The sequence below is a fragment of the Trachurus japonicus genome, chromosome 24, assembly GCF_045865225.1.
Source record: "Trachurus japonicus isolate A0001 chromosome 24, Traja_1.0".
NCBI classification, from domain to species: Eukaryota; Metazoa; Chordata; class Actinopteri; order Carangiformes; family Carangidae; genus Trachurus; species Trachurus japonicus.
The window spans coordinates 9,517,294-9,531,187 of NC_140930.1; positions in this window are offsets into that span (position 1 = coordinate 9,517,294).

Here is a 13,894-nt window from a genome sequence, read left to right on the forward strand (position 1 = left end):
GAAGAGCTCAGAGTGTGGGCGACGCACAGAGAGACATTACAGATGTTACAGTAGACTTTACATTGGTTACAATGCAAAAAAGTAACATCAACAAGATCTCTTCTGCAACTGTCTGATTAAGATCAACATTACGAGGTGAAGCTGGATGGATGGATGATCAAGAAGGGTTGTAAAGCACCATGCGTGTTTCCCTCCTTAGTATTTCATTGAGTTACCCAAATACTGTAAGCAATAAAAGGCAGTTGTTTGCAGCTGTCAAACTTCAACTTGACTCAAAAAACGAGTAATCAATCATCAATTGCCTCCAGTAGACTGGTGCATGAACAAATTTAGAGTTGTTTTTCTCATCTACTGTGAAACACCACCCAGTTTCATCATATTTTTATCACATTTTTAATGGTATTTTGCAGAAATTTTATGACAAAAAGTATTATAATATAAGTATAACATTTTACAAAGTGACATTTTTCAGGACTTTTATTTTGACGATCCGGCAGATGCTTGGTATTTCTATGGCAGCTTGAACCTTGACCTTGAAACAACAATCCTATAGCAATCCTTCCTATTGCAATCAGAGATCCAGTTCTCTTCCAAACAATAACCCACATTTTATGTTTCAACCTTCAACAGTCGCACGGAGAGAAATCCAACAGAGATGAGACCAAATTAGTTGCTACTTCCTCTCCAGTGATGGTGACTTTGCACTCAATGCAATAAAACTGCCAGACATATGTTTTGAGTTTGCAGCAGGACATTGTTCTTCTCTCTCTCTCCCTCTCCCTCTATTTGCTCTCTTCACCTACAGGGATAATCCAAAGCTCAGTGATAAAACCTCCGACCTCTTCTCTTGGAATAATTGAAAGCCATTGACTTAAACTATAAATGTACTAATGCTGCCGAAGTGGAGGAGGCCAGCAGGTGAGGAAGAGGTGCACACCAGCAGATTTAAAGTGCCAAAATAACTATTTAGATGGTCTCCATGTCGTTGTGCAGCATCTGACCCGTCTGAACCCGCCGTCGCCCTGATCCCGGGGCCACTACTCCTCCTCTAAAGTGAGCAGAGGTTTGTTTTTCAGAGGAGAGACCTGAGCAGTTTGAACATTGCGCTCTAAGTGGATTGGGTTCCTGTCAGAGCTGAGCGTTTGGACATTGATAAATTTCCTCCTGTGTGGGATCGATAACTCTCACCTTTCAGCCCAGGGCTCCTTCAGAGTGGGACGTCATAATTACTCTGTCAAACTGAATGCCTGTCTGTGTTAAGACTGATGACTGCATGTGTGCGTGTGTGTCTATATATGTGTATGTGTGAGAATGATATAGAGTAAGCCAACGTGTGTGCAGTAGAGCTTTTATATGTGTATTGTTTGGCGATGTGTGCATGGAGATTTATGGATTATGTTTTGTACATTAAGGCTTGTAGGTTGTGTGTGTGTGTATGCATGTGTTTGTGTGTGTGTGTGTGTGTGTGTGTGTGGGCCCAGGTGATGCTTTGTTGGCTGAGCTGGACTCGTGACTGGCAGTGATTGACAGCTGGGCAGCCCGCCTCCTCCTTTCTCCTCCCACGGCTGTTTTTGAAGCTGTCATATTGGCCAATCAGCGCAGTGATCTGACAGCTGTCCTGACACACTGATACTCAAACACACATGCACACACACACACACATTATTACGCACAAACACACCTACAGTACTGTACAAACACACACACATACACAGATGCAAACACATTGTAGCCTACACAAACAGATCTAATTCAAATCTAAACTCCAACGCCTAATTCCTATATTCATCATTTAAAATTAAATCACTCGGCTGGAAAATATGATAAATTTGGAAGATTTAATAACATCCTAACAACATTTCCACAACAACACATTCTCGGTAGTAGTGTAAATCACCACAGCAGCCATGTTTACTCACTGATTAGCAGCAGCGATTAGCTCCAAAAACAACACGCTGGGGATGACGGGCCCCTCACGTCGATCACGTTAACCGAGTTAACATATGCAACGTTCCTTTCAGCCGGTTCCTCAGATCTATTATCTGTCCAGATGTAATGATGATTTATTTATTCAGTTTTTTTTTTTAGGGAAGGCAGGGAATTACCTCCATCTGCTCCTCCATCAGACATCACTGCTGCTGCTTCGCCGCACGCACGCACGCAGCCTTCCTCCAGGTTAGCGTGTGTATTATCATATACAACTGTGTGTATCTTAATCTATCTATATGAGAAAGTGCATTTGTGCATGTGAACGAATGAATGAGTGCAACTTTTGTGCAAACATGTATGTGCAACTGCTTCTTATTAGATTTGAGTGTCTCTGTGTGTGTGTGTCACAGTGACCATGTGGTGGGGTGTCGGTAAAAGAGGCAGCCTGTGGAATTAAAAGTGAATGAAGCAAAGATGAGCGAGGCTTCCTGGCTGCTCCTCATAACGCGCCGCCACAATAATAATAATAATAATAATAATAATCAGGGCAATAATAACCTCAGTGCTCATTTAGACATCAATACTAATCACTCTCATTTGGAGGACAATAATAATAATCAGGCTCATTTAGAGTGCCGTTTCTCCACAGAGACTTTCACTGCCTTTGGGGTTGGTTGGTGCTTAACTTAATGATAATAGTCATGATTCATGGCTCAACCCTCCCTGTCTGCATGTTGCTGGCTTCCACTCCACATGAACACAGGAAGCGTGTGTGTGTGTGTGTGTGTGTGTGTGTGTGTGTCTGTGTGTGTGAGAGAGAGAGAGTGTGTGTGTGTGAGTGTGTGTGTCTGTCTTCTCTGACACTTTTTTGTCCAATTTTTTTTTCGTGGGTGTGTAAAATGTGCTATAAATAGCTTGTTAAGTCTCGTGTGGCTGTTTTATCCTAATGAGAACAAAGCACCGACACTGCAACTTCTAAATTTAATGAGAAAGTCTAAGGGAATTCATAATTCAAATAAGTATAATTATATTTACAACTTACATTGTCACATATTACTTTTCAGCCACAACTTCCTGTTTGATTTGTTGTTATTTCTTACAGAAATAATGGACGAAACTATGAAATAATACGTAATTACCATTATCGTGATTGCAATAAACAAGATCTAAGGTGCATTTATGAAGCATATTAACACCATAAAAAGGTGCAAGTGGATGGTAAGATGGGTAAATAAGGGTATTAATGACCCCTGATGATGTAATGCCTCAGCTTACTTAGCAAAGCATAAGACTGGAAACAGCTTAGCTGGTAGCTACAACATGTTTGCATTGTCCCATCTTCTAATTGGTTGCTAGCACCTATATATTTGCAGTAAAGACAGAGGCTACAAAGTCTTGTATGCCTAATTGCCTTGATCTTTTTATTTATTTAATGGTGTACAATAAAGGAGAGCATCTGCACACTTGGATCAGATGCCTGTTTCAGTACCTAAGCTTTCGGTCAGAAGAACATGAGTTCAGTGGAAGTGAAGACTCATGTGCTGATTGTAACCCTGATGAAGGTCTTCTGACCGAAAGCTTGGTCTATTAAAGATACTGAAACTTGTATCTGATCCAAGTGTGCAGATACTCTCCTTATTTTGTAGACTTAGCCTGTGTGTGGTTTTCTGACACTTTGGTTGTGAATGCGGTGATTTAGGCCTAGGCTACTCCGAAGTATTTATCTTATGTTAAATTAGCACTTATCCTGCGGCGCCCCGGAAAACAATTCAGGAAATTTTGAAGACATGAAACAAAAGAGAAATAATTGAGAATGGAGTATAAACACATAGGCTACTACAGCTATCGGAATTTTGCTCACTAGCTAGTATTAGCTTGCTTGTGTTTAACATTCAGTCTGAAGACGTATTAATCATGAATGCTCTTGGTACTATACTACGGTGCTTTAGTAACTTTATTTAGGCTACATGCGACCATGCTAAAACAGCAAAACAGTTGTGTTGTCGACTTTGAAACTGCTTTTATTTGATTTTGTGTCCCTGTAATTGCTGTGTGTGTTGTGTTTTCCCCTCCACCTGTGCACAGCCCAGTCGACACAGATGCAGGTTAATACTACAGGGATTTAGGGTTGTGCAGAAACACTCCCTCAGCCCCCTTTTACAGCACTATATGGCCGTCTTCAAGTCATGAAAATATTCTCTTCTCTCTCTGATGTGCTACGTGCCGGCACATGGGAACAGTCAGGGCGCTAATGTAATTCCTCGCGAGTGGTGCTCATCTCATCTGGGCTCCAGCTTTGAACTCTCGCGGCTCGGCAGCTTTTTTCAGAACAAGACAGAAAATGGGGACAGAGGGAGAGAATTGTCCGGCACTGATTTGCTGTAAAAAAAACTCGGACAGAGGATCATTTCAGCGCTGTTCGGGAAGATCAAAAGCTCGGGGTTGGCAGAGAGCGGGGCGCGAGGGGGGAGATGGTATCGCCGGGCTCTCATTTCATTCACAGACGAGTGTGAAATGACTTCATCTGTTGTGTGGACTCACACTAGACACCATTATACACTACTGTACCCTGACCCTGCCGTCCTCCCTCGCTCTCTCTCTCCTGCACGGTGGCAGCTACAGGCCAAAAGCCACCGGAGTTTCGTCCTAATAATAATAATAATACATCTCTAAGGTACCGATTTGTGCGTCCATTAGCCACACTGGGAGATTGTACCTACACTGACATTAAGAATATTAAACAGCGTCATTTTCACCACTAATTGCAGTGTGAATATCTGTAGAATAAGATGGATTTGGCGTTAATTTCCTGTTAATGGGAACTGGAGAGCCTTAAAGGGATAGTTCAACATTTTGGCAAATTGGCCCATTGCCATAATCCCTATAGTTTTAGGTGTACGTTCGTTACCTTCAATTGTCGGTGCAAGCTATTTTTAGAATGGCGGAGCAGAGCTGCGAGCTGCTCAGAGCTACGCTATGGAAGCTAATGGGATTTCTTGGTTTCCCTCATCAAACTCATCAAATACACAATCCAACAACTCCATAACACTCTACTGGACAAGTTGTGACCTGCACATTCACCACGCTATGAGATAATAACAGAACGTTACGAGACAGGAGTTGTTTTAGAGGTAAATTCATGCAAAACCGCTGATGCACGTTCCCGTTGGCGGCAGTTTTTCAGCAAGCAGTCTCTGTATTTACCTCTAAAACAACTCTGTCTGGTAACGTTCTGTTATTATCTCATAGCGTGGGGGAATGTGCAGGTCACAACTTGTCCACCAGAGCGTTTTGGAGTTGTTGGATTGTGTATTTGATGAGTTTGATGAGGGAAACCAAGAAATCCCATTAGCCTCCGTAGCATAGCTCTGAGCAGCTCGCGGCTCTGCTCCGCCGTTCTAAAAATAGCTTGCACCGACATTTAAAGGTAACGAACCTACTGCTAAAACTATAGGGATTATGGCAATGGGCCAATTTGCCAAAATGTTGAACTACTATATAAAAAACACAACTAAGTGCCGGCTAATAAGAAAAGATCAGACCTCCAAGTCCAGGGCCTGTACTGTAGTTGCCGGCTTGAGGCCCAGCAGTGCACATCGTTACCAGGCTGCCTCCTGCACTTGAAACAGGAGGGGAAAAAAAAAAAAAACAGCAATTTGCTCAAACTTCTGAGTCTTTAACAGTTGAATAATTTAGCGCTGAATATTATATATCTGCTTGATTATTTCAGGAACGGGTTTTAACACCACAGCTCTCCCTTTCCTTCTCTCTTCTCTCTGGGCGTCGCTGCTAATGGAGATCCCAGCACGTTTTGCAGGCACACACACTCAAAGAAAAAGCGCGAGTGGTAAAAAAAAAAAAGGAGAGGGAAGCATAATGAGATAATAAGAGTCGACTTAACACAAGGATTTTCCTCCTCTTTCTTCTTCTTCCTTCATCCCTCGTCTTCATTTCCTCCTTCATTAAAAGAGGAGTCCGGCGCAGAGCCAGGCTGTAATGCTGCGTGTCGGCGCTGAGAGCTTTCACCCTCTCTTTCTCTCTCTACCTCCATCTGCTCTCTGTCTCTTTTTTTATCCTCCCTCCTCCTGTCTTCCTCCTCCTCTTCTCCCTTGAACACCCTGTTTAGCTGTTTAAGCTGATGACACAGAGAATATTGCATGTTGAAAGGCCTTTTCACCACACACACACGCTCACATACACACACACATACACACACACACACTCTTGCCCAGAGCGAAAAGCCCCAGGCAGTCTCTTTCCCGCTAGCCAGGGGCGATCACTCTGCCTCTATGATACTTTAACTGTGGGATGTCAGGAAACATTAGGCCTTTAAAAACACAGCTACGGTGCTGCACACACACATACACAGACACACACACACACACACACACACACACACAGAAGGTTGTAACTCTAATCTCATCCTACTCCCACAGAAAACCTTATTTTTTGCAACACACGGCTGAAATTTATTATTTATCTTTTTCACTTCCAATCGCCTTGACGAAAATAACAATCGGAGCTTGTATTACAAATATTGATCCATGTTCCTCCACCTGACAGAAAGTATTTGTGACCTCACGTTTATCACTGTAAGCTTCCAATGCACTGAACATGGCACAACTTTGACATAAGACAAGTCTGAGGGGGATTTTACACATTTCAGTCTCTTGGTATCTGGTGTTTAGTTGATTGATAACGCTGATTAATTTAAATTTGAATTTGAATTTGAATGCAGCTTCAAACCTAAATGAACATGAACATTAAGACTTGAAACCTCAGTGAGCTCTTCAGACACTTTTTCTAACCCTCTGTTGTCTTCTTTCCTTCCTTCCTCTTTTGGTCCAATTGACCTGATCCGTTTCCTCCCTCCCTCCATCTTTCTTTCCTTCCTTCTTTCGTCCCTTCTTCCTTCCTTGAACGAATCTGTTCCCTCCCTCCATCTTTCTTTCCTTCCCTTTTCCCTCCCTCACTTCCTTCTTTCCATTCGTCCTTACTTCTTCCTTCCTTTTTGACCCAATCTGTTCCCTCTCTCCTTCTATCTTTCCTTTCTTTTTCCCTTTCTTCTTTCCTCCCATCTTTCCTTTGTCCTTCCTTCTTTCCTTCTTTCCCTTCGTCCTTCCTTCCTTGACCCAGGAGGACAACAGTAGGGTTAAATCAAATTTCCTGCAGGTTGGTTCTGTATCCTTGAAACTATGCAAAGTATTAACGTAATTAGGATATCATGAGTAAAAATGCTCACACAACTATGTGAAGCTTCGCTTGACTCAAACCAGTGATTTGCAAAGCAATGATGTTGTCATACAGTTTAGAATCAATAGTTTCAAAGTAAAGTGCGGATAGATGGCAAGATGAAATGATGAAAACATTTTTAAAAAAAGTAGTTAAACTTATATTCACTTTTTTTCTGTGTGCTTTGTGTTTGAATTGGTTAAAACATGTTTTTTGCTGAGGCCTGGTCCACAGCTTCACATCACTCAGCTGCTCCTCCAAGGTGCTGATCTGATCTGAAACTACTGCAGGTAAAACACCAACTATAGACAAGTACCTCGCACAATCCAATATTAAGCAACATGAATTATTACTTTGACCTGAACCTGTGTTGTTGTTGTTGTCTAAACCTGATCACATAGTAGTATATAGATGTGACTGTCGATGTGAACTGAGGGTCGTTTCATTCATTTGTACACACCATCCACCCCAACCGTGTCCTGGTGCCTCCTCTGCCTTTAATAAAACTAGAACTGCATTTATTCAGAAAAATAACAAAAGAAAAAGCAATGCAGGCTCTTTTACGGTCATCTGGTAAGAGATTATGTTGCCACGTCAACAACATAGTTGGGAAAGTTTATGAATGTAATTCTTCCTGTTTTCTGGATGCACATAACAAAACCTTTTATGCTGTGACTTAATGATCTTGAACTAGAAGTTGGGTCTAAGGAAGCTCAAACTAAACCAAAAACAAAAGTTAACCACATATGTGATTGGATCAGAATAAACTACAGCACACACATCCACACTAATGAACGAACATATCTTCTAGTGCAATAGTGCAGTCTAACAATGTGTTTTTAATCTTTTTCTTTTATCATCAATAGCCTGATTGATGAGATTTGTTGACATGAAGAAAAGTAAAGGAGTATAATCTCATTTCTAACCAGGATGATAGAGTCTAACCTGCTGGCATAGCTACAGCTGGACGTTCTGCGATCTTTAAAAACGCTGTGAAAGGCCGGAGCGATCTGAGATGAATGCCACATTGCAGCAATGTCCGGAAAAAAGAAGTCAGGCAACTCATCCACCTCTCTCTCTCTCTCTCCCCACATTTCCTGTCTGCCTCTTCAAATCAAATAAATCCAGAATGGGCCTAAAAGTTTTAAAATGTAATATACTTCAAGAGATACGCACATGTAAAAAATGTTTTATTTGTGATAGTGTTTGCAGAGAAGTGTTTATATCCATTGGTGTTACCGTGGACGGCCGGCTAAGATGCGTCTGTTGTATCTGGCATTACGAGCGACTCCAGCCTGTCCCGTCTGCCTCTTCCTCTCCGACTCTGAGCCTCTGAGAACTGCAAAGAGTGGAATGAATGTTTCAGAGTTTTAATAATAAAACATCTGACATCAGGATTTAGAGGGGCTCTGCACTGGAATACTTCCTGTATCCTCGCAATAACTCCTGAATTTTCCTCCACAATCGCTGCAGAGATCTATTTGCGAGCAGAGACACAATCAGATGGAGAGAGTCCGCGGAGCTCCTCTCCAGATATTAGCATTTAATGAAATGCACATTTTTTTCATTTAGACTGAAACGTTTCCAAATCTGGGGAAATGCTGGGATGACCCGTGTTTTGATATGCTCTTTATTAGTTTGTTTTCTTTTCATTCATTCTCCACTTAAGGTTTTACTTTGTCCCCTTTGAGCCCTGCGTGCCGAGCTAGCTGCGAGGATGGCCTGAGATTTTACTGCTTCAATTTGTTCTTTCCACATTCTATTAGAGATTTAATGCAATCAGTGGAGAGGCCGGCATTTTGGCCACACCTCTGATATTATTAAAACCTGCTGTCTTACTGCTTTGGGAATGAAGTTGATGTATAAAAAGTGCAAATTTGCAGTTGTAGATAGTTTTAGTTGCATAAATCAAACAGTAAAATGAGGTATTGTTCTTCTGGATTAATTAAACAATGGTATTTTATTCTCAATGGCCTTGAAATGTGGTTGTAAAAAGATTGTAGTTTCCGACAATTACAGTTTGAATTGCTGACATGCAAGCATTATATTATCATCATTGTCACACGGTGCGTTTTTTGTGTTTCAAACATTAATCATTGCATGGTTAAATCCACACTTATCTATGGTGGCCCTGAGAGCTCAACACACTGCAAAACATAAATACATAAAAAAACACATGCAAAGATACAAACATGCTACAAAGTCAGAAAAATAACTTTAACTCCATCAGTTTGACAACACACATGTGCAGCAAAGTGTTTCCAGAAACACAAAAAGTGGTGGAAGCAGCTGGAGTTAAAGTAAAGTAACATGTAGCATGGCATGTTGCAGTTACAGTACAGTGCATTGTTTGCATTAATATCTGAACTGATCTTAAAATAAACCAAACAAATTCACTCTTATAAGAGAGATAACTGCCCTCATGTTAATGTCAACTTCATTTATTCCACAGATTTAAAGGCCTATATGGCCAGCCAAAGTGCTTTACAGGATAAAATAATCAGCAACAATAAACAATACACGCAAAACAGTAAAACAGTGAAAAATAGAACAAATAAAAGATCCAATACGGGTGACTTAACTCAGCCAAAGGCCAGGGTAAACAAGTGGATCTTAAGGCTTCTACAATCAAGAAGCATTGAGCAAAAGTGTCCTCCAGCCTGGTCCAACACTGTTTTGTGTCCCTATAGAAACACCTCTGTTGTGTTCTGTTGCGAGTCAAATCGATTAAGATGTTTTCTGAATTTCCTTGCATGTCCTTTCATGTGTTTTCTTAAACTGCAGTGCATTGAGCTCTCTGGGCCACCATACTAATCATTAATGCAATGATATCGTGTTCATGCAGATTGAATTTAACTATTTAAAGTTTGGATTACCAACAATAAAATAATAATTTGAGGTAATTGCGTAGTTTTTTGTCAAACTTATCATATATTTTCTGGAAAAGACTTTACATTCGACACAACATTGAAACTGGACCACTTATGTAGTAAAAGGTTGGGGGTTGTAAGTCTCAAGCAGTTATCATCACCAATCTTCTCATTTCCACGTCTGAATATAACAGTCGAGGCCGTGTGATTAAGAATTAGCATAAACTGAACACAACACACACGGCTGCAGGAAGCTTTTCCTGAATGCTAAAAAACTACATTTACATTCAGTCATTCGGCCGACGCTTTTATCCACAGCAGCTCACAATCGAGGCGACTTTGGCTTCAGCGTCTTGTCCGAGGAGACTCACACAAACACACAAACACACACACACACACATACAGAGGTGAGGATCAAACCAACAACTCTGCAATTTAGCGGATGAAGCGCTCGACCACCTGAGCCACATAATTAACATTTAAAAGTGGAGATTGAACCCATGCAGCTTCACACATGATCAACACAGAGCAGAACTACAGCCACTTCCAAACAAACACATCATCCCTCTCCTGAAATACTTTACGATCAACATGAAACTTTATTGATTACAGATGTCTGGTCTGACGACAGATATAAAAATATATCTATAAAGAGTGATATGTTAAATGTCCCTTCAACATCTATGACTGAAAGTGAAACAAAGACACTTGAGGTGATTTATTACTGGTTGTAAAAGGTTACAGACGTTTAAACTCTCCCATATTATATAATACAACAGTACGGCTTTTAATGCATCTATTATAATAAATCTTTAATGATTAAATCAATAAAGACATGATATAATGCTCTACACATGTTTAAATGTGTTGTTATGATAAATCTGGTCCTCAAAATGTAGATTTTCTGCAACAGATTTTTATGTGTAGATTTGGTTCTGCTTTTATTTTGAAAGGATGATGAAGGAGATTAAAAAAGGAAATTAACTCACAGTGACGGCGAAGCACAGATTAAAGTCTTGTAATTGTTGAATTTGTGACTTCCTCCTTATCCCCCCCCACTTCTCTGAAGTGTGTTAGTCTTTTCAGTGTCTGTGCTCCGGAGCTTAATAACAACAAACCAGCTGTAGAATAATTAACAGTCTCTCTAATGATCACCACGACGACGACTCGTTTCTGTGGCATGAATTTCAACAAGAGAAAGTTTTTTTTTGTTTTTTTTTGTATCAGCAGCTGCCAGCAAAAGCTTAAAAGTTTTCCTCCAACATTTCCTATTTTAACTTTGTTGAAATCCACATATAACACACACTCTCACACAAACGCACACAGGAAGGTCCAGTGTGTGTGTGTGTGTGTGTGTTTGGCCGCGGGCCCACATGGTGTTAATTGGATAATGAGGTACAATGACAAATCCCTGTTGCCGCGACAATAAGGTGCTGCTGTCCAGGTTTAATATCACAGGCCCTGGTGTAATGCTGTTTGGACATGGACACACACACACACACACACACACACACACACACACACACACACACACACACACACACACACACACACACAGCTCAGGTGTCTGTTGCTCCACTTTGGAATCTAATCTGGCTCTTCCTCCTAGCAGCCAATCAGAGGCCACCGTTGCTGCCCCAACAGCCAATCAATTATCTCTAATTTTAGAAAGGCTCTCCTTTCCTTTCCTCTCCTCTCCTTGTTTCCTTGTTCCCTTTCCCTTTTTCTCCTCTTCCTGATACTTTTTCATTTCATCTTCTCTTATTTCATCTTTCATCAGCTCTTGTTCCCTTACTTTTCCTGTTTTCTTCTACCCTCGTTTCCCCATCTCCTCTGTTCATTTCCTCTTTTTTCTATTATCCCTGCTTTCCATTCCTTCTGTCCTTTCTTTTTAATTTCCTTTCCCTTAACTTTTCCTTTCCTTTCCTGTTTTGCCTTAATTTCTCCAATTTTTTCTGTTATAATTTCATTTTTCCCTTGCTCTCCCCTTCCCTTCCCTTTCCACTTTACTCCTCCTCCTAATCTCCCATCTTCTCCTTTCTGTCTCTCCTCATCCACTCTCCTCATATACAGTAGTTTCCTTCCTTCCATCCATCTCTCCTCTCCATGTTTCTCCTAATCCTATCTTCTCGTTGTTTCCTTGTTCCCTTTCCTTTTTTTCTCTCTTCCTGATACTTCTTCATTTCATCTTCTCTTATTTCATCTTTCATCAGCTCTTGTTCCCTTACTTTTCCTGTTTTCTTCTACCCTCGTTTCCTCATCTCCTCTTTTCATTTCCTCTTTATTCTTGTTTCTTTTGCTCTTTTTCTATTATCCCTCCTTTCCATTCCTTCTGTCCTTTCTTTTTAATTTCCTTTCCCTTAACTTTTCCTTTCCTTTCCTGTTTTGCCTTAATTTCTCCAATTTTTTTTCTGTTATAATTTCATTTCTCCCTTGCTCTCCCCTTCCCTTTCCACCTTACTCCTCCTCCTAATCTCCCATCTTCTCATCTCTGCTCATCCACTCTCCTCATATAGTTTCCTTCCTTCCATCTTTCCTCTCCACGTTTCTCCCCATCCTCTCCTTTCATTGTTTCCTTGTTCCCTTTCCTTTTTTCTCTTCCTAATACTTTTTCATTTCATCTTCTCTTCTCTTTCATCAGCTCTTGCTCCCTTACTTTTCCTGTTTTCTTCGACAGTACCCTTGTTTCCCCATCTCCTCTTTTCATTTCCTCTTTATTCTCTTGTTTCTATTATCCCTCCTTTCCTTTCTTTTTAATTTCCTTTCCTTTAAATTTTCCTTTCCTTTACTGTTTTGCCTTGCCTTAATTTCATTTTTCCCTTGCTCTCTCCTTCCCTTCCCTTCCCACCTTACTCCCCCTAATCTCCCATCTTCTCCTTTCTGTCTCTCCTCATCCACTCTCCTCATATAGTTTCCTTCCTTCCCATCTCTCCTCTCCATGTTTCTCCTCATCCTCTCCTCTTATCCTCCTCTCCTCTCCTCTCTCCTCTCTCGCGGAGCCATAACTGGGGGGATGATGGACCATAATTCACCAGGATTCGGGCTGCCCCAGACGTGCTCACATTAATTGGATGTCCATATTAAATGGAAAATGAGAGCGGCGCTGAGGGAAAAAGTGAATGACTGACTCTCTTGGCTGCTATTGACCTATGAGGAAGAGACGCTGCCCTTTTCCCCGGCGCTCTCCCTCGCCCAGTTTTCTCTGCTCCCGTCAGCGTGATGGATCTCAAAGCATTCATTTTCTGACCCCTCACCTGGAAGCAGATTAAGCGCTTTGATTCAATAGGGCCGTTAATGGGGGCGCCAAAAGTTTATGAGGATTTCTGGAAAAGGCCAGGGAAATTAGATTGTAAGCTAACAGATTTATTGCTCTGTTTCAACACATTGTAAAAAGATTATAGGACCTGGAGGCAGGTTGGAGGGGCAGCGGGGCCGCCGTGTGAAGGAGAGGTATAGGAGAGAGAGACACACGATCTGCACTCTCACATCTAGCAGCTATTTTACACTGACAGGGAAAAGACAAGCATGTCAGTCAGCAGAGGATAAGCTCGCGTCCGTCCGTAACCTGAAGGAAACATGTTTAGACAGCATGCCGAGCATTTCTCAGCTGGAGTCCTGCTGGAGGTGATGTGATGTGGAGCGATGTTGTTGTCTGCAGCGCTTGTCTTTTACTCTGCCTTTCACCTGTTTTTAAATCTCCGGCTTCCTCGTTTTGTGAACAGTGATGTAGCAACAACAACAACAGCCAAAAAAAAAAAAAAAATCCCCAAAAACCAGACTCGTCTATGCCCTCGACTGTCTTCACTGGTGATCATACCATAAGCGTGGCCGACCAAAAATAGCACTTTCATGCTCACATCATG